The sequence below is a fragment of the Pan troglodytes genome, chromosome 17 (assembly GCF_028858775.2).
Source record: "Pan troglodytes isolate AG18354 chromosome 17, NHGRI_mPanTro3-v2.0_pri, whole genome shotgun sequence".
In the NCBI taxonomy this organism is placed as follows: Eukaryota; Metazoa; Chordata; class Mammalia; order Primates; family Hominidae; genus Pan; species Pan troglodytes.
Window position 1 is genome coordinate 17,631,492 of NC_072415.2, and position 20,923 is coordinate 17,652,414.

The following is a 20,923-nucleotide window of genomic DNA, read 5'->3' on the forward strand; positions in this document are numbered from 1 at the left end:
AGACTTTAAGCTCTGTTGAAAATAATAATTCAACACATACACAGTTCCTGCTACCCAACATTGTGTCTATTTTACATTCCAAAGGGACTACTTTTAATAACAGTGATATTTGAAAATATTTAAATCAATACAATTACTTAAAAGAGTACAAAAGAAAAACTTTATTCATTACAGAAACCTGTCACACTCCCCTGAAATCTACATTCAGGACTGTATGATATATTCCCACTTCATCAATCACTCAGCAAACGTGATCATCGTCTCCACGCTTTCTCCCTCATGCTTAGCCTCGCAGGCAGCAGGATTCTCACACCCAAGCCAAGAAAAACTAAAAACAGCAGTTCCATGACACGAGGCAGAGAACTGCAACAAATTCACCTCTTCCTTTCAGCATAACTTTAACTCTCTAGCTGTGAAAATAGCCACTGACCTGCTGCTTAGCATCCCCTGTGTAGGGGCCAGCAGGGAACTGGAGGGGTCACTGGCCGACCCCTCCCCAGGTCCAGCCAAGAGATCAACGGCTCCAGGTTACAGCACAAAGACAGACCTGATGCCCCATCCAGGCCTCCTCCCTCTGTTCTAGTAAACACAGGCTTTTTCCATAACCTCACCAAACACAACTCAACATCAAGCCCAGGCCTCCAAGAAAGAAGGCTGAGCAGAAACACTAAGCCTCCCGGAAGGAAATCAAGCCTTCAGAAGAAAGGTTCATTCAAGAGGAAGCCACCGAGGAGAGCCAGCAAGCACAGCCGCTCGCTGAGGAGAGAAGAGAAGGCACTGGCTGAGCTCCTCACACGCCATACCCTATGGCACCAGGCATCGGGGCATCCACACGTGGGTTTCCAACAGCAGGGTCCTGTGGGGCTGCCGATTTCACTAACCCTAAACCACCTCCTGAATGACACGTCCCAGACACAGCTGTGAGCCATGGGCCCCTAAGAAGCAGAGCAAGAAGAGGCAGAGTGGGTGGAACTCCTGAAAAGGGACAGGCAGCACCGCCCTTGCACCAGGACAGGACTGCATGAGGGGCTGGAGGATGGAAAACCCTGAAGGGAAGCAGGCGCGCTTATTCTTCATCTTTACGGTGTTCTCACTCTCTAAGGTAAAGGAAGATGGGAAATTTGTTTGGGCAAAAGTTGAAGAGAAGCCTGGCCGCAGGCTTCTGGCCTTTCTGCGGAGCAGGACTCACTCCAGCTGGTGGCTGGGTCCTGGGAAGCAGAGCCATTTAAACACAAGGGGCTGGGTCCGGCAGCTCACACCTGGAATTCCAGCACTTTGAGAGGCCAAGGTGGGAGGATCGCTTAAGTTCAAGACAAGCCTGAGCAATATAGCAAGATCCTGTCTCTATAAAAAAGAAAATATTAGCCGGATGTGGTGGTGCGCACCTATAGTCCTATCTGCTCAGGAAGCTGAGGCGGGAGGATCTCTTGAGCCCAGGAGTTTGAGGCTGCAGTGAGCTGTGATCACACCACTGCACTCCAGCCTGGGCAACAAAGTGAGACCCTGTCTCAAAAACAAATAAATTAAACACAAGGAGGCCCAGAGACAGAGTGAAGAGCCATCTCAGGAAAATCATAATGGGACAGAAAACACACGGAGCAGCTGGTGACATATGAAATAGAAAAGAAAGGCACCCTTCCCAAAACCAACCTTGCTTTATGATGCTTTTTTCAGAAACATTGCAGATGGACCCACCCCATCACCGCAGATGCAGTAACCCACCTGATTTTTGCATCAGGGACAGTGTCACATCATAAAATGCACGTGTGCATTCATTCATGCATTCAACCTGTAAATGCCACATCGTTTTTGTTTTGACAATTTTCTAACATCTTTACTAGCTGATGCACCACAGCTCCCTAGCTTCTCTCTCTCTCACAGGACTACATTATTCTGAGTAAATTGAAGCTAAGATAGACTGACCATAGGTGTGTCTTTCCTAGGGCCTCATCGGCCAGCACCAGGAATTTGCACTCACTGAGTCTGGCCTCAGTGAAGAGCCAGCGGTCATGGTAACCCCAGTCAAGAGCAACAGGAGGTCTCCAGCTGTCCCTGAAGTGTCCCAGCTGGGTCTACAAGGCTGCCATGCAGAGTGACCATGCACTGGCCATGGCTCCTACAGGCTGCATAATGCCTCTGTCCCCGCAGCAGCCTAAAGCATGACCGCCTGTGTCCTAACAAAGCTGCAGCAAGCATTTCATCAGCGCCTTTCAGACTCGAGGAACACACACGGAGCACGCGGCATGGGGTGATACCCAGGGACACTAACGCGGCCAGGAGGAGCGAGACGGAGGCGAAAGCCAGGCACCGTCTGGCAGCTGTCTCGCTGTGTTTGAGTGTTCTTCTCCCCAAATAGAAATGAAAGTCTCTTCAAACCAGATGCAACAGTGAAGTGGTCCAATTTTGCTTGCCGGGAACGAACGAGGAATGGCGATGGCCACCCGGCAAGTCCCCTCTTCTGGAGCACAGAGCACCAACTCCGGCCATTGCTGGGGCACAGTTCAAGTGCCCAGTCTCTTCAAAGACCTGAGTCCCACGACAACCCTCTAGGGGATTTCTACCTGGACCAAGGCAACCCAGATCCCGAGCAGCTGCCACACACAGGTCAGGAGCATCCCTCAAAGTCAGCACTGAGGGCCAGGTGTGGTGGCTCACGCCTGTAATCCCAGCACTTTGGGAGGCTGAGGCAGGTGGATCATGAGGTCAAGAGATCGAGACCATCCTGGCTAACACGGTGAAACCCCATCTCTACTAAAAATACAAAAATTAGCTAGGCATGGTGGCGGGCACCTGTAGTCCCAGCTCCTCGGGAGGCTGAGGCAGGAGAATCACTTGAACTTGGGAGGCGGAGGTTGAAGTGAGCCGAGATTGTGCCACTGCACTCCAGCCTGGCAAAGCAAGACTCCGTCTTAAAAAAAAAAAAAAAAAAAAAAGCACTGAACAGGAGGGTGGGGTGGAAACTGACTTGCTGGGAGCAGTCCCTGTACCAGGGCTGGTTCAGCTTTTCCCACCCTCTCCCTTCAACCAAGATCTGTCAGTCAAAGCAAAAGTAGTCTATGTGCCTAATGTCAACTAACACTCTCTTGGCTCAAGTGCTCAGGCAGCAAAGTTCAGAGGCCCCACCTCCTGCGCGTCAAAAATTCCAGAGCCATCTACAGGAAGACAGGACAAGGCCAACCTCAGGGAACGCTATCGGCATCCAAGGACTTCACGCAACAGGGGCTTATCAGATAGTGAACATGCCAGGCCCTGTGTCAGATGCTGAGGACATCACAAGGGGAAGAACACTGAGAAGAGGCCTTCGACCCGGACTCTTTGGTCTTCATTGGTAGCTAAGATCTCCTTCGGCCGACTCAGAAAGACCTCGTGAACTAAGTACCCAGAAAGTGCGCTGGAAGCCCCCCAGTGGGAATTGGGAAATGGGCCTTCTACAGGCTCAGAGGGTCCCTCTCCACCCTTCGCTTTCACACAGGCACTGAACGCCTAACGTCACGATGCCAAAGAAACGGACGATCCTACAGTCGTCTACATCAGCAGCAAGAAATCATTTTGGTTACAGTCACTTGAGTCTTAGCTAAGCCTCATTAGTGTCTCATTATTTAAGTGTCAATGGTATAATAGGACAGTTCTATATTAACTAGAATGGTTTAAAAATCATGACACCCTATTTCCCAGCATTTCTGAATGGCAAAATGTTTACTGCTCACTGGTGTATGTGTTTAGTTGTTGTTTAGGTAAACTGAGCCAATAATAAACATATATTATTGGTCGTTCTCCTGCATTAAACTATGTTTGATCTTTCCTCTGTAAATCCCCCATAGTAGTAGTCACTGTGTACTTTCACACATTTCAAATGCAATATATACACATGTATGCATATATACACAGATAATATCCAAATACATATGTACACAAACACACTCTGGGTTGTGGTATTTAAATACACACACACATACATATCACATGTATAACTTTTTAATTTCTAAAAACAATACTTAGTCTCATTATTTGAAATACATTTTCTCTTCCCTTCTGTCGGAGATCACTTCTTTAGTGCTGGCTGTGGTCTCCGCTCCTGCAGAGTTCTAGCCTCCCAGTGGAACCTGCCGACGCCCTGAGGAAGGATCCCTCGCAGCACAACCATGCAGGGTCCAGAAAGCAGAAAGCAGCTAACTGCGTTCCGCTCTAGCCAAACAGAACTCACCCCATCTGTATCATCTATGCATAAACTTTGCAAATAAAGTCCTGGATCCAGTACTCTGAAATAACTTAATGAAAACACATTCTACTGCTAAAGTACCTTTGCCTTGGCTTCCAGTGCTGTGATACACTTGTACGCGGTAATGCAAATAGGCCTGGAATGAGCATACTTTGCCCTCTCGACCCGGCCAATTCAGACTCTACACATCTGTAGTGAGCCCCAAGGTTCTACATTTCCTTTTCTTTTTTTCCTTTTCTTTTTTTTTTTTAAGAGACAGAGTCACCCAGGCTAGATTACAGTGAAGCCATCACAGCTCATAGCAGGCTCTGCTTCCTGGGTGCAAGTGATCCTCCCACCTCAGCCTCCCATGCAGCTGTGACCACAGGTAGGCACGCCACCAGGCCCAGCTAATTTTTAAAATTTTTGTAGAATCAGGATCTTGCTGTGTTGCCCAGCCTGGTCTCAAACTCCTGGGATCAAGAGATCATCCCACCTTGGCCTCTCAAAGTGCTAAGATGTCAGATGTGAGCCACCATGCCCAGCCTCCACATTTCTAGCAAGCCCCCAGGAGACACCAGCACAGCGGTCCAGTGACACGGCTCTAGACAGCCCTGGTGTGTTTGCAGATCAAGGTAGCCTGCCTTGACTCCTCTACAAATACTTGTTCAAATCCACAGCAGCAAGAGCCTGCTGTGAAGGCAGCTATTCGAGTGATACCCATAAGCATGTTAACATGGATGTCAGGTGATGGACAGGGCCACATGGTAGGATGGAGGACAGAACATCCAAGGGGATACCAGGAGGAAGGGGTCGAAGAAGGCTGTGAGGACACTGAGTTTGAGAATGAGACCATGCCTGCTGCAGAAACCTATGAACCGTTCAAGATGAAAAGAACACATCTCTCTGGAAGGAACTCCCACACTGCCGACTCAGACTGACTCCAAGTGTGAGCACATGACGTCAGACAGCTCGCTAGGGCCCCAGCAGGCTGGGAAACAGGCACGGATGCTACCAGCAGAAGCCACCACGCAAATGGGCTTTCCCTCAGGAAAAAAAAAAAAAGATCATCAACCTCGGTTCATTTGAAAAGACACAGATGCTCCAAATATTCCCACATTAACGGATCATTTTAATTGAAAATAGAGACATGCTTCTACTACCTCATCAGAGCACTAGTTCAGAGCACAATATCTGATTGTAAAGATTGTCACTGTGTATAAGCCAGCTGCTTACATTTCATTGAGCCAGTGTTTTAAAAAATTACCGAGTTCCTCTTCATTTTACACCATTCTTAGAATATTTCCCAGTATTTTCTCTATGAGACCACTGAAAAATAACCATTGGCATTGAAATCTTGCTCCGCTTGGGAGCCACTATTAACTAGTTAAAGTCTGGACATGCTGCTCTACAAGCTACTAAATTAATAAGGGTAAAAATAAACTTCCAGAAAAGGCAAACCCTACATTAGTTCAGCCCTCTCGCATTCAAAGACATGCAGCCTTTCCTCATTCTTGTGGGTTTCATAAACTAAGAAGCACAGAACACTGTAAACTGATTTACTGGTTTCCATACATGCTGCCAAACTTCCACTTCTGCAAAACCAATTTCAATCAAACAAAAACCCTAAAGTTAATCTTCTAGTTCCTCACATGGTCCAATTTATTCAGAATGCAGGGTAAAAAGTTGGAAGACAAGAAATCAATTGTTGGCGAATAATGTCAATGTTAATTTACTGTCTTCATTTTTTAAATCACTACTTTGTCTCAGGATCATTTCCTCCTCCAAGTTCTGGAAAGTCTTTAAAAAGTGGACACTGCCAAACAATGGCCTTGTTATAAGCCAAAGTTTAGTTATTTTAAGGCATTTACTTTACTGCCTTTTAGCTGAAGTTCTCATGAAAATCTTTCCAAGCCACTAACTTTGTTAAGAATTTTTACAGGTTTACAATATAATACTGCATAGCTTCTAAACATTTCAGGGTTTTACTCTGCCCATTACTTTAGCCTTTAAGAAAGCAGCAAAGTCTGGAGTTAACAACTTAGGTAAGAGAAAGGGACGCCAAGAGGGGAAACGCTGGCAGTGACTTAACAAGGCTGCATTCCGAGGGAACAGCTAAAGGGCAGCCTGCGGTGTGAGGCTCCTTATAAGAGATAGCAGAGGCAGTCTGAAGGCACAGCATTTTGCATGTGCTGACTCCCTAAGAGATCTCCCTTCCTCTGCCTTCAGTAGCATGCTCAGATGTGCATATAAAGACCAAGAAGCCCCATATTTTCAGATGCTCAGATGAAACCATCTCCCACTAGGCCAGAATCCCAACAGGGGAGGGAAGCAGGGAGAAGAGTCAAGCCGAGGGGGGAGGAGGGTGAAGGAGGAACTGAGACTAAGGAAAACGGATAGAGAGTCCAGGACAGACTGGCAGGGGAGGCGGAGTGGGCACCTTCTGCAGTCCATCGACAGGAACAAAATATTCTGCCCTGGGACAAGAAAACAAAGGAAATCAGTAGAAAACTATAGTCTTAAACTTAAGAGGAGAATATCTCTCCAGGCACATCTTGGAAAGTACAAGAGTTTCAAAAGACTAAAAAGAATGTGTCAAGCCAGGTGCACTGGGGGTAGTAGTTGTCGTCCCAGCTACTACAGAGGGGAGGTGGGAGGATCGCTTGAAGTGAGGAGTTCAAGTCTAGCCTGGGCAACATAGTGAAGCCTCATCTCTAAAAAATTGTTTTAAAAGAAAAAGAAACAATGCATTGGTCTGCCCGTGTTACCTTAAGTCAAAGCTCAGGAAGGACAGTGGGTGACTCACAGTCTGTGCCAGTTCTCATGGCATGCAAGCTGTCACCAGGGGCCCCAGGAAAGCTGCTGGACAATCCTTACATGTGCGTGGTTTCCAATCAGCCAGCCAGAATGCGGGGCCCCAGCCTCTGGCTGAAACCTTCCAGAAAAGCAAAAGATGAGAATGAACAAATGAAGTAGCTGGGTTACACGCGACGTCTGAAGTGAGGCTTGCTCATCTCAGTTAGACAGCAGCAGGAGCTGGATCTGAGCGAAAACTGACGGCTGATCTCATACATGCAAACACCAAACACTGCAGAGGTTGTTTACAGAAAGTGAATTAGCATTCACAGGCTATGCCCCTGGGCAGCTTCACTATCCTGATCAAACTGTCCCCATTCTTCTCAAATTCCACCACCACATGTGACAGGTGGAACGGGTGATGCTGGTTTTAAAATAAATGGGATAGACCACTCTTCCGGTAACTGCTAAGGCTGCAGGCCTGTGTGCAAACACTAAAAACAATACAACACAGACACACACACGCGTGAAACTGACCAGTGATCAGAAGTAGAGTTTCCAGACGTTCCAAACATTACTTTGATAATTTTTAAGTGCACAGCAAAAAAAAAGTGTATCACTCTACATCTACATAATTACATACCAAAAAATGTTTCTATTAGAATTATTTGGCCCTTACAAGTGAAAGTACATTTTGCAAAGATAGGTGTCACTGAACTGCTAAAGCAACGTTAGCAGTCGCATTCATAATTCAGAAGTGCAGTCTGAGAATATTTTCACAAACCTCCCCCTTGCCACCATTACCCTGTTGATTCTAACCAAGACCTAGGCCTGAACTCAGAAAATGCTGTTCTTTCACAAAGAGATTCCACAAGAAAGGAGATCTAGCCTTCAGTTGACGTAAAAGATTTTCTACCTCACTGGAACATAAAATTGTAACTCTTAGTATTACTCTTACTCAGAATTCTGTTCATTTCAACTCTCTTCCAAGTCAGTGACTTGCCACCTCTGAGGCTGTGACTGAAACTGTAACTTACACTCAGAAGGCAGCTCCAAGGGTGGTGTGGGGACAGGACTCCAGGGATCTGCCCACGGGTCTGGCCAGGACTGCGGTGCTGGGCTTGCTTCAGAGCAGTTCCCTCTCCTCCACGGAGAAGCCATCGCCAGGCAGCGCCTGAGCGTGGAGGCCCTGCGGCAGCCTGCCTTCTGCCTAAGACGGTCACTATGCCAATTCAAAACAAAACAAAACTGATTCCCAGCTGTGCCCAGTCCAAGCCCAAATCTGGAGAAGGCAGCCACCAGAGACCCTCGGAATCCTCCCGCCTCTGGACACCTGAGCCCCATGCCAGAAAGGAAAGGAAAGCCAAGCCCAGGGTTGGGTGCCTTCCTCAGCGGGCTGTGTCTGTTGTCCCCGAGACTGCTCCTGCCCACATCTGGCCACGGACCCAGTGCGAGGTACCAGGAGTTGTGCAGGAGGAATGAAGCCACGCCCTGCCCTCGAGGAGCTCCCAGGCTAGCTGTGAATGCAGGGCTGGAGGGCAGAGGGCTTATGGGGACTCTGTAGCAAAATGACCTTCTGTGTTCCTGGGTCCACAGGAAGAAGTCGGGGGAGCCCTAAAAACAAGCCCCGAAAAAGCCTTTGTTTTTAAGGTCTGGGCGAGTGCTACTCACTGTCCAAACTACAGAACAACCGTGTCAAGGAGCCCGCCATTCTTGCTAAAACACACGTTCACTGCCAGGCATCATCTAAGCTTCTGAGTCAGAATCTCTTGGGGTGGAGTCCAGGAATCCGTATTTTTAACAAGCTCCCCAGATAATGCTTAAACATATCGATGCTTAAAACCAGAGCTCTAAACCTAGATCAAGCAGATCCACGTGGGGGTGAGGAGGAGGCTGAGTGCTCAGGGGTGGGAGGAGAAGAGGGACCCACCCAGGGGAGGGCAAAGACCTCAGGAGTAGTGGGGAGGGGGCTGAGGAAGACCCCTGGAGGCCTGAGCTGTGTGCAGCAGAGTGGAGTCCCAGGGCCACCCCAACAGGAGATGACTTCAGCAGACCTTGAAGAAGATCTCAGCACCAGGCAAGCAGGACCCATGGCCAACGAAGCCCTGGGGAGTGGGGCCAGGTGTGACTGAGTGACAAGTCCTCGGAAACGTGCCTGGGGAGGACAGTCCCCAGATGACTGATATCAGCCACCCCATCTTTCTCAGTGAGTCAGGGATCAAAGGAGATTTATTTCTCAAGAAAAATGAAGAGACGTGGCACACCTTGCTCCTGGGTGCATGGAGCTATTCATCCCTGTCGCACGTTTTGACAAATTGCGATGAGCCCAGAAAAGGGCTCACCTGGGCAGCTGACATTTGTGCTGCAGGACAGAGGAAGCCATGCTCCAGGCAGCACAGTGGGAAGGGGGAGGGCTTCGAGTGTCCCTGGAGGAACTGAGTGAAATGGGGGCTGGAGACAGAGACCCCGTCCAGGCCACACAGGTAAGTTTGGCGTTGACCTTCAAAGCTACGCAGTGACAGGTCAGCCCTGCCACTAGGTGGTAAGGCGGTTCTCAGAACGAGGTCCTAGACCAGGAGTTTGGAAGGCACAGGGAAGGATATGAGGAGGGGAGAGATGGCGGAGGCTGGAGGCAGGGCAGTCTGTTCAGAGGCTGTTGCAAAAGTCCAGGCAAGAAATGTTGAGAATTGAAGGCAGTGACCACAGCGGGAGGAAAGGAGCCATGTGGAAAACACTTAGAAGGTAGAATCACAGGCCTTGGCGACACAGTGGATGGATCAGGGAGCCAGGAGGGGGTCAGAACAGCACCAGGTTCTGGCTTGGGCAACTCAGCTTTAACTCAGGTAAAAGAAAAGAGAGAGCTCTTATATAATTTTACAGATCAATTTGCCAACGTCTTCCTCAACCTTGAAATTCTGGAGTCTGTTTATAGGCCAGTTGCGAATCCTCCAGGTTCGGGAAGACTGTACTTGAAATGCTTTTATGAAACAGCACAGTTGTGAAATGCACCCATATGCTTTCTCCAGACACATTCTTCAACTATTCTTTTCAGCAATGCATCTCAGAAAGCTTCATCAACAAAACCAATCCAGATTCAGAATCCTGGAAGAAGGGAGAGGCTACGCAGAATCACCTCACACAGTCCAAAGAACAGCCATTTGCAGAGAAAAGCACAAAACCGTCTTCAACCTGCATGGCAGTCCCACATGGGAAGGAAGCACAGGACAACATCTACTCCGAAAAACAGGCTAGCGGCTTCCCTGCCAAGAATGCCATCACCTAAGCAATCGGGCTCAGAATATCTACACAGAGAAGTCAACTCCCCATTAGCTAAACTCATAAAGGGACACTGTGGAATTGAATGATGGTGAATACTTCAGAAACCATTCGTTCCTGGCTTTCTAAGCATTTTCCTGCACACTGTTGAACATTGGCCAAGCAACTGTCTAACGGTCTGCAGACACCCTTTGGAAAGAGCAGTAAGGCCTGCTCTGAGGATAACTCGGGGGCGGGGCCGGGAAGCCCTCCAGGTCTGCGGCCCCAGCTTCACTGGCCGTTGACGTAAAGCAGCCGCCTGGCAGGGCCACCTCCTCAAAGGACCCATCCTCGCCACTCAGGTCCATCCCGCAACCAGTCCCCACTCGCTCTTTCAAACGGTACCCACCCACCCACTCAACCAACTGCTCAACTCTGGGCCTGGAAAGGGACAGGTGGGGCCCAATCCACCAGAGGGGACAGGGCCGGGTCGTGTCCTGCCCTGCTCCATCATAGCCCCTCCCATGCCCCCAACAGACTTGCCCACCCCAGGGTTATATTAGTTTCATCCAAAATTCTTTTTTTTTTCTTTAATTAAATGGTACTTGAGGAACATAGAAAGTTTCCTCCAATATTCTAAAGTCATGTTGACTGTATGATTGTACTTTATGAAATGAAATAAGATTATGAATCCAGGAGAAGCTGAAGTTCAGTTACCACCCAATCATGACCTTTAGAGGGACAGCAATGCAGTCAGGCGGTCCACAGTCCAAGCCCGACTCCCTCACTTTAACCATAACATACACTTAAAATCAGCCAGCTGTGTCTCAAGCTCGGAACATGATTGATTCTTATTCTTTCCATCTTTATAAGAACCCATGAGGTGGGTAATACGATTACCAACATCTTCCTTTTATCGATGGAGAAATTCGGGCACAGGAGGGTTGAGTGAAGCATCCAAGGTCACATGGCTGCCAATGGGCAGAGCTGGGACTCGAACCCAGGCCAGCTGGCCCAGATAAGGTGCCAGGTGCCCCTCGACTCCCCTGCCTCTCTCCCAAGCAAGCTCCTGCCTGCCTCACTGCACAGCTCTGTGTGTCAGCTGCAATCCCGTGTCCTCACTGTCCTCACCAGGCTGCCCTGAGGATCCCTGAGATGGCAACGGGAAGGCTGGCACACAGGACTCAGCCCCACACATAGAGTCGCACAGGATGCAGTCTCCACACACAGAGCCACAGGGGACTCAGTTTCCACACACAGAGCCGCATGGGACTCAGCCTCAGCCCCCACACACAGAGCCGCATGGGATTCGGTTTCCACGCAGAGCCGCACGGGACTCAGCCCCCACGCACAGAGCCACACGGGACTCAGTTTCCACGCACGGAGCCACAAGGGACTCAGCCCCCACGCACACAGAGCCACACGAGACTCAGCCCCCACGCACAGAGCCGCACAGGACTCAGTTTCCACGCAAACAGAGCAGCGTGGGACTCGGCCCCCATGCACACAGAGCCGCACGGGACTCGGCCCCCACGCACACAGAGCCGCACGGGACTCAGCCCCCACGCACAGAGCCACACGGGACTCAGTTTCCACGCACGGAGCCACAAGGGACTCAGCCCCCACGCACACAGAGCCACACGGGACTCAGCCCCCACGCACAGGGCCGCACGGGACTCAGCCCCCACGCACACAGAGCCGCACGGGACTCAGCCTCCACGAACAGAGCCGCACGGGACTCAGCGTCCCCGCACAGAGCCGCACGGGACTCAGCCCCCACACACAGGGCCGCACGGGACGCAGCCCCCACGGACAGGGCCGCACGGGACTCGGCCCCCACGCACAGGGCCGCACGGGACTCAGCCCCCACGCACACAGAGCCACACGGGACTCAGTTTCCACGCACAGGGCCACACGGGACTCAGTTTCCACGCACAGGGCCGCAGGGGACTCAGCCCCCACGCACAGAGCCGCACGGGACTCAGTTTCCACGCACAGAGCCATACGGGACTCAGTTTCCACGCACAGAGCCGCACGGGACTCAGTTTCCACGCACAGGGCCACACGGGACTCAGCCCCCACGCACAGAGCCGCACGGGACTCAGTTTCCACGCACAGGGCCGCACGGGACTCAGCCCCCACGCACAGAGCCGCACGGGACTCAGTTTCCACGCACAGGGCCACACGGGACTCAGCCCCCACGCACAGAGCCGCACGGGACTCAGTTTCCACGCACAGGGCCGCACGGGACTCAGCCCCCACGCACAGAGCTGCACGGGACTCAGTTTCCACGCACAGGGCCGCACGGGACTCAGCCCCCACGCACAGAGCCGCACGGGACTCAGTTTCCACGCACAGGGCCACACGGGACTCAGCCCCCACGCACAGAGCTGCACGGGACTCAGTTTCCACACACAGAGCCGCACGGGACTCAGTTTCCACGCACACAGAGCCACATGGGACTCAGTTTCCACGCACACAGAGCCACACAGGACTCATCCCCCACGCACACAGAGCTGCACGGGACTCAGTTTCCACACACAGAGCCACACAGGACTCAGCCCCCACGCACAGAGCTGCACGGGACTCAGTTTCCACACACAGAGCCGCACGGGACTCAGTTTCCACACACACAGAGCCACACGGGACTCAGTTTCCACACACAGAGCCACACAGGACTCAGCCCCCACGCACACAGAGCTGCATGGGACTCAGTTTCCACGCACAGGGCCACACAGGACTCAGCCCCCCACGCACAGAGCCGCACGGGACTCAGTTTCCACGCACACAGAGCCACACAGGACTCATCCCCCACGCACACAGAGCCACACGGGACTCAGTTTCCACACACAGAGCCACATGGGACTCAGCCCCCACGCACAGAGCCCCACGGGACTCAGTTTCCACACACAGAGCCACACGGGACTCATTTTCTACACACAGAGCCGCACGTGTGCCCTGCTCTGCACAGCTCCACCCCCATCTCCTCTGTTCCTCTTTGCTCTCTCAAGCTCTGGTGGCACTCGCAGTCCTGCCTCTCCCCCGCCCCCACCACCAAGTCGCCCTTCCTCCTTAGACACAGCACAGGTACTGCATACAGGTGGCATGCTGCCTGCAGCCGGGTAAGCCATAACTCTTGGGCAGTCTTCAATATAGATGAAGTCTTTACAAATCCTGAAGCTCCTCCCTGAAATTCAAAAGTAGGATAGAAAGACTGCACTTTCTAATGACAACCTCTACGTTTCTAACCGCACGGTTGATGGAACGAGTGCGCTTATCACTCACTCTGCTGACCTGGCCTCTAGGGTACGGCTGAGGTTAGGGATACAACCCCCAAAGGTTCTGAAGGCCTGAGGCTGGAAACCAAGAGCAAGGATTCTCAGCTCACAACTTGAACTAAACTGGGATTTCTGTAAACATTTGCTGAAATCGCTCTGTCGCAGGCAGGCACTGTGCTGGGCATTTTCTCAAAGTTCCCTTTCTACAAATGAAGAGGCTCAGAGTGCTCTGAAAACTGTTCACCAGGAACCAGAAATCAAGTCCTTGGCTAAGAAACCACATTCTTTCTTGTAAACAAGATGAAGAAAATCTATCATCTAGCAAGTAGAACAGCAAGAACCCGCTGGTCTATTTTTCCACCAGTAAATGGAATGTTAGGGGCAGAGTTCTGCTATTCCCTGGAGCCAGGACTAATGTGCCCCAGCACCTCACCGTTCCCAATGCCCTCATCAGTTCCTCACGCCTGTTGTGCTAAGACACAGTCCATCGCAGCTGAGCTCTGAAAGCCCACAGCACCATCACCTAGGAGAGGAATGAGGGGGCTGTGAACGCATTAGAGGAGGGATGGGGAAAGCAAGCTGGGCTGCCTGACCTGGAAAAGAGGGAACCAGGTGGGGCACCAGCAGTGTCTTCAGACACATTAGTCCCAACAAATGGAAGAAAAGTGAGCCCTGCTCTGAATCCCAGCCCAGGGAGGCCATAGGGAGGCACATTCAACTGCATCCAGTTGGTTTCTAGGTGCCATGGCATCCACAAAATGGGCTGCATTCAGCAGAGATGAGCTCCCTGCCCTTAGAGCTGCCACACCATGGTAGTCACCGGAAGGAACAGTGGGTATTCAAGGATGGACCTGCCATTGATGTCTATGCGAGAGAAGATCAAAAAATACAAGGACAGTCCTGGAAAGACAGACATCTGTAAGGAGGGAGGGAGAGGGTGGCAGAAAGAATAGCAACAATAAATAATAAAGCAACAGGAAAAAGGAAATAGTCGGCTGAGTCAGAGAAATGCTACACTCAAGAATCCTGCCACCTCCCACTAATTGTCACATGCCCCAGTCACCCTGAACGGGAGCAAATTTTGCCAAGTTCACATAAAACCAATACTACTCAGCTATTTGTCAAAACGGATTAGAGAAAGATTTGCAAAGCACCCTAATACATTTAAGGCATTTATGACAGTACACAAAGGAAAATCTTCCGCAGCCAGATTTCTGAGACAGAGCCAGATTTCCAGACCCTGACAGGGCCACCAAAAGGCCAGGGAAGGCTGTTCCACAGACACCAGCCAGCAGTGAGTGGAAGGCAACAGGCTCTATGCAGGGTCCCGAGAAGGCTCACAGCAGAACAGGGCTCATTGCTCACACCTTGGCAAGTGGGCACTCAGCTGCCCCTGGGCATAAGGAGGTCAAGGCAATGACCTCCAATAGAAGTTACAGTGTGCTCTCAGGAGATTATCCAAATATCACTTAGAGTCTTCTCTATTTAAGGGGAAGTAACTGACCTGAACTTAGCACCTACTATCCTACAAAATCTACCTGCTATATTCCACCCAATGCCTCCCAAGAAATCCGAGAGGTCCTGTTACACCCATCTTAAAGACAGGGAACCGAGGCTGGACAGACCACACAGCCCAAGGTCAGTTACAGGAGCAGTGGTGCAAGAAGCGGCTTCTCCAAACCACACGTTCCCCTCCTGGGGCCTCCATCGGGCCAAGAGACACGAAGGCTGGTCTTGCCCTGCACACCCAGTGGGGCTCAGTCATTACAGGTACAGCCAAGCAAAGGAAAACAGGTGATGGGAACACTTCCTTTCTCAAAGCAGCCGTGGGTGGCTGTAAAGGCAAATTATCCCATGTAAGTGATGCCCCTTGAGTTTGTGAGCAGCACAAGTGGAGGGAGGGAGGGAGGGAGGGATGGATTATAGGGGAGAATCAGAAAACAGGAGAAAGAAACAAGTGGAAGAAAATGAACCAAAACCACATACCAACGTATGCTTTACATACATATATATGAGCATTCGAAGGCATGTGGTTTCTTTCACTAAGTACCTCTCTAAGAGCTACCGATGTGGGATGTTTTAGCACTAAAACTCATCTTACTCAAAAATCAATCAGAAATTAGGAGGGCTGGGTTCAGCAGCTCACGCCTATCATCCCAGCACTTTCGGAGGCTGAGGCAAGAGAATCACTTCAGCCCAGGAGTTTGAGACCAGCCTGGACAACACAGTGAGACCCTGTCTTTACCAAAAAATAAAAAAATTAGCCAGGCATGGTGGTGTGTGTCTGTAGTCCCAGTGACTCAGGAGACTAAGGCGGGAGGATACGCTTGTGGAGTATGAGGCTGCAGTGAGCTACGATCACGCTACTGCACTCCAGCCTGGGCAACAGAGCAGGAAGGAGGGAGAGGAGGAGAGGGGAGGGGAGGGGAGGGCGAAGGAAGGAAGGAATCCACAAACTATGCAAATTCCCCTTTCACTTAGGAAGTCTTATGAACGTGCACAAGTGCTCTGCGGGAACGGCAGCAGCCAGAAATAGCATTTGTTTCAGGAATACTCAGTCATCCCGAATGGAGCACAACAAGATCATTGACCTAAATACTCAATGAACCCACCTAGAGACCTGCTGTCCAGCATCATGCTGGTCGCAAGTTGTACACGGCGGCAGCACTTGGCCATTCTGGATTAAAATCATGACCTGCCTTTAGATGGTGCTTCTGGGAGGCACCTTTTCACAGAGGTAAAAGGCTAGTTTTTCTGGTGTAATCCTTCCCCTGCCCCATTTGAACATTATTGGTAATCTAGCTAAAGAAAGAGGAAATATGTATCATGAAAGGCTGAACTTCATGCTAAGCCAGGAAGAAACATCATTGACCTAAATACTGAATTAATGAACAAGAAATTCATCAATTGGCAAATATCAATAAGGTACAATCAGATCATAAAAGCTTTTCCGGGACCCAGTAAAAAGGAAGGAAGGACAATTCTGAAAAAGAATGTAATCTTTGGTTCACACTCAATAGATTATTCCACTCCCTGAGTTTCCCTCTTGTCATCTCTAAACATTTGCTCAAAGAAATTTGAATTTTGAAATCATAAAAGCAAACATAAAATAAATAGCCAATTCCATGACCATAAAATATTCAAATAGATGCATCTCACTTCAAGTGTTTTCACCATCGCCCCTAGTGGCCATTCATTAGCAGATTCCATGTTAATGCTAACAAAAGAAAAAAAAAAAAGGATTTCGTAGAATTAACTCATTAAGACAAACCAGGAGCTTCAAAAAGAAAACCCTAACATTCTCTGTCAAGCAAAATACTATGGAAGCATGGAAGAAAAGTAAGCGTACCTACTGAAGGTGTCTGATTATTTAGAATTTAGGAATTTTCAACTGTCTTGGTTGGGAAAACATGGATTTCGGACAGTGAAATTTCTTTTCTGAATACTAAATAAATAAATGAAAAACAAAAAGAAATGGAACCAGATATTGGAGATCTAACATGTTTTCAACCACTATCTGGCCATTGTATGCTTTTTTCTTTCTTTCTTTCTTTTGAGATAGGGTTTTGCTCTGTTGCCCAGGCTGAAGTGCAGTGGTGTGATCACAGCCTCCAATTCCTCGGCTCAAGCGATCCTTCTGCCTCAGCCTGGCATTACAGGCCTAAGCCACTGCACCCAGCCCCATTGTATCCTTTTCTCATCTTTACCATTATCCATCTATCCAAACTACCACTACTGTTAAAGCAGGTTTCTCAACCTGGGCACGACAGACACATTGGGTTGGACAAACCCTTGTGATGAGGCTGTCCTGTGGACTGTAGGCAGTCTAACAGCATCCCTGGTCTCTCCCCACTAGATGCTAGGAGCACCTCCCACCTCCCACTTGTGACAACCAAAAATGTCTCCAGACATTGTCAAATGGCCTCTGGGAGACAAAGTCACCCCCAGGTGAGAGCCACTGCTATAAAGCATCCAGACCTATAAAATCATCCCCTATATGGTCACTCAGTGTCTCACATCCAGGCTGCAGGCCGGACTCTGAAGCCCAGGCTGCCACCCCACACACGCCTGCCCATGAGCACAGCATGGATGGGGCAGGGCAGTGGGTCAGGGAAACCCATCCCTGCTCATGGAAAAGCAACCGCATGTCCACGTCCTACCAGGGATGAGCCAAAAGTGTCATCCCCAAGTCTCACAAACATCATCATTACAGAACGAAAGGACTGGCACTGAATTCTGCTCTGTCCCAGCCATCAAAAGAATGGCGAAATCTCACACTCAGGCCTTGACACTGGGCTTCTGAAGATCATTAAAAGGAAGAACATTTTCAAAGCAGAGGTTTCCACAGAAACCAGGTCATTTTTATTCTCCACGATTCAATTCACCAGCTTAAAAACCAGACCCACGGCACATGGGTTCAGGCCTTTCTGAGCCAGGGCCGCGAGGCTGTGCACGTCTGTCCCGCCGGACCCTCCAGCGCGGCATGACTCCATGGCAGAAACGTTTTAACTGGAAATGATTTGTGACAGCTCATAAACAGCTCTGAATACAAACCATTGTCAAAGGAAGTATTAACAAATTTGCACTTCTCAAGTTCCCACATAGGCAATTTTCTCATCACTCTGACAAGAGAAATGTTTAAGGAAAAGAAAACAGACAGTTCTGAGTTCTTTGGGCAATATTTTCCAAGTAAGTGCACCAAATTCCGCCAAACGGCAACTTCATTCCAACAACACAGGTTTCCTTCCCCGGCACACACACCTGCCCCACTGGGCACTGACGCGCCTGGGCTCCCTCCATTCACCTAACCCCTGCTTTTGACGCCTTCCTTAGGAAAGAGAGGCTCTCTCTTCCATGCCAGCACACACACCAGCTTACCAGGGCTCTCGTTTTCAAAGGGCTCTCTATGGAAACATCCATGGGGTGCCAGATTGCTGGATGCTAGTGGGGTCGATCTGTAACCTGACCCAAGTACTCAGCACTGTTCACACCAGTCCTACACCCCTGCTGGCATTCCTGGGATTTAAACCCAGCTGCCCTAATACAATACTGATCTCGAAGCAAGAAGTCCTCAGAATGTTTTAAAACTGTCCTAACTCAGTATTTCCCAAACTTTAAGGTGCACAAGAATCCCCTTGGATCTTGTTAAAAGGCAGATTTTGATGGGGGGATGGGGTCCAAGGCTGAGGCTGAGACCACATTCCTAACCTGTGCCCATGCAGCTGATCTGTGACCCCAGGAGGGTGACTCAGACACAGAGCCAAGAAAGGGACCCTATTTTAAAAGAAGAGCCATTTCTACTCCCAACATGGAGAGGACTCACCTCAAATGGCAGGAGGATGCTTTTAGATTCACCCAAGCCTCCCCCCACGTCCAGGGCAGTTTGTGATCTGAGTCCTGCCAACATATATAATCACTGTCTCATTTTCCCTAGAATAATCAGGCAGCAAAACCTTGTGCACACAAGGCACCTGTTCTCCCAGGGAATCAAAGTGCTTTACATCACATCTTTCTTGGAAAGAAACTTAGTTTGATTTCTGGACAACAATTAACACATAATATCCTAAATAAGTGATACATCATTTTCTAAGAGGGTAGCAAGCACGAAAGTTAGGCAGAAACAAGATCATGATGAACAAGAGTGATGAAAGTCAGGCCAAAATAACACCAATGCTGATGACAAATTGTCTCCTCACAATAAAAGCAATGATCAAAGCCATCCCTTCCCCAGCCATCCTCATCCTGATAAAATGGAATTCCAGTGCTCAGCAGAAATTCAGACGCACCACATCTCCCTCGGCCAGCTCTCCACCTCAGTGCATCCTCTGGTTCCTCCTCCACTCCAAGCACCCCACAGCCCTGGCCTGGGGAGCCGTCCCTAGGGCCTCAACGCTGCAACAGCCCCTATGGCACCCTGCCTCTCCCTTGGGCCTCCACCGTGATCTATTCCCCAGAGACCCTGACCCTCTGGAAACCTACGCCCAGACACTGCTCTGCTCCAAACCTGGAAGGGCTCCCATTCCACCTGGACCCTGGGCCCTATGGGAAATCACACATACCCACACATATGTTCACACATGCCTGTATGTGCACATGCATGCACATGTGCCCTCTGCACCCCTTGCTCCTCTCCAGCCATGTGGCCTTGACCACTCCAGGCAACCGCTCACCCACAGCCTTTGCACAGAGTTGCCTCAGCCTAGAATCTTCCCCAGTACCCATATGGTCACTCCCTGCTCTAATGCTACCTTCTCGGACCCCAGTACATCAAACCCCACTCTTTGTTGAGAGTGGAGCCTTTCCATTGTCTGCCTCTGCCTCTTCCAGCACAGACCCTAGGCCAGGAGGAGCTCCCACTGTGTATCCGACAGCACCTGCTGGGTGTGGAGCATCCCGGGGCTGGGGGGGGCGGGCATCTGTCTGCAGCCCCTGTGCCCAGCACACAGCAGGGCTCTGGAAGTATCTGCTGAACCCAGACACCCTGGCTGTGTCTCTGCCCCTTAGTCTCGAGCCCTTACAGGTTCAATCATTTGTTCATATTTCATATTTTCTACTATCATTTCATCTGATGATTACTGTTTTAGTCTTGGTGCCCTATTAAACAAGAAGAATTGGGTTTTTCTTTTATTTAACTTTTTTTGAGACACGGTCCCGTTCTGGTGCCCAGGCTGGGGTGTAGTGGAACCATCTCGGCTCACTGCCACCTCTGCCTCCTGGGCTCAAGCGATTCTCATGCCTCACCCTCCTAAGTTGCTGGGACCACAGGCAAGTGCCACTACGCCCAGCTAATTTTGGGGGGTTTTGTAAAGACAACAGTTTCCCTACGTTTCCCAGTCTAGTCTCAAACTCTTGGGCTCAAATGATCCTCCTGCCTCAGCCTCCCAAAGCTCTGGGATGACAGGCGTGGGCCACCACGCCCAGTGTGTTCTTTTACATGTTTAATTTGTTGAACACAGGTGGACATTTTTGTTTCTTGAGGCTCACTGTAGGTCAGAGTAAGGACTCAGCCAATTCCGTAACCACCATGAATGGAAAGATGCCGCTGGACTTCCTGGCAGAAGCATGGAGGGTCGCTGGCACTCTAGGTCCAGCTATGCCCATGGTCAGCTGAGCGACCTTGAAGAGGCGGGATTCTCTCTGTCCGCGCCAGCCCTGCTCAGCTGGGCCAGGGAAACTCCTCCAACCCCCAAACTGCCCAGTCTCCAGACCGTGGCCCAGTGCAAACAGACCCTGTCACTGTTGCTGAAAACACTCCAACGGCTCCCCAAGGCCTATAAGATCCCACTCAGCCTCAGAAAAGAAAACCCTGAGTCCACCTGGGGCCCCTCACTCCTCACCCCATCAGCTCTGGGCCCGAAAAGCTCCCTGCCTCCCCTGGGCCTCGGGCTGTGCCCTC

General features: G+C 50.2%; 1 protein-coding gene across 9 annotated transcripts in view; it reads right to left on the reverse strand.

Annotated features, from left to right (window-relative positions):
• The window catches only part of LDLRAD4 (low density lipoprotein receptor class A domain containing 4), a 436,354-nt gene that overhangs the window by 379,291 nt on the left and 36,140 nt on the right, over positions 1–20,923 (reverse strand). Inside the window, exon 1 of one of the 9 annotated variants that reach the window (XM_063795514.1) lies at positions 8,032–11,814. The exons of the other annotated variants lie outside the window; for them this stretch is intronic. The gene's annotated coding sequence lies outside the window, so the exon portion shown is untranslated. Of the gene's footprint in view, positions 1–8,031; positions 11,815–20,923 lie in introns of those variants that run through there. 9 annotated transcript variants of the gene reach the window in all.